The sequence below is a fragment of the Gorilla gorilla genome, chromosome 6 (assembly GCF_029281585.2).
Source record: "Gorilla gorilla gorilla isolate KB3781 chromosome 6, NHGRI_mGorGor1-v2.1_pri, whole genome shotgun sequence".
NCBI lineage: Eukaryota > Metazoa > Chordata > Mammalia > Primates > Hominidae > Gorilla > Gorilla gorilla.
Window position 1 is genome coordinate 74,636,672 of NC_073230.2, and position 1,048 is coordinate 74,637,719.

Here is a 1,048-nt window from a genome sequence, read left to right on the forward strand (position 1 = left end):
GTGGTTATTTTATTCTTGCTGCCCTCTGCTCTTTCTATGGTGACTATCTTGTTCCACCCTCAAAACTGTAGAAAGATGTTGGTAAAGAGAGGCTGTCCCCTCACTTCTGGCAGAAAAGGGGTGTTCAGACCCTTCACCCTCCTGATGTCAGGGCTGCATTTCAATGTGGCAGCTATTGGCCATGTGTAGCTACTGGCTGCCTGGCATGTGGCTGGTCTGAATTGCAATGTGCTAGAAAGGTAAAATAGAGTTAATTTCAAAGATTCAGTTCCAAATAAATATATATACTTTATTAATAATTACATATCGCTCACATATTAGAATAAGGTTTTAGATATATTGGGTTAAATTGTTACAATCAATTCCACCTGTTTCTTGTTTCTTTTTAAAGTTTGGCTGCTAAAAAATGTACAATTCACGTATCGCCCACATTTTATTTCAGAGGATTGTCTTCTTTTTAAAATTTCAGGCTGCCTGCTTAAAAAAACAGAAGTTGGCCGGGCTCTGTGGCTCACACCTGTAATCCCGGCACTTTGGGAGGCCGAGGCGGGCGGATCACAAGATCAAGAGATCAAGACCATCCTGGCCAACATGGTGAAACCCCGTCTCTACTCAAAATACAAAAATTAGCTGGGTGTCGTGGCGTGCGCCTGTAGTCCCAGTTCCTCGGGAGGCTGAGACAGGAGAATCGCTTGAACCTGGGAGGCGGAGGTTGCAGCGAGCTGAGCTCGTGCCACTGCACTCCAGCCTGGCGACAGAGCTAGACTCTGTCTCAAAAAACAAAAACCAAAACCAAAACAAAACAAAAAAACCAGAAGCCAGGAAGGTCATAAAATCTGAAAATTTTGAATAATTGGTATTATATTCTTTGCATTTGTGAATAGACATATAATATACTATTTATAAATGCATATGGCCTTATTCACAAGGTTAAATGCAAATACTGTCTGGGGTGGGCCTGACTCAGCTCAGGGAGGAAGCCCCGTCTGAAAAGGCTGCAGCTTAGGCTGTCACTCTTCCTTCAGTCCAGCATCTGATCACATCTCCC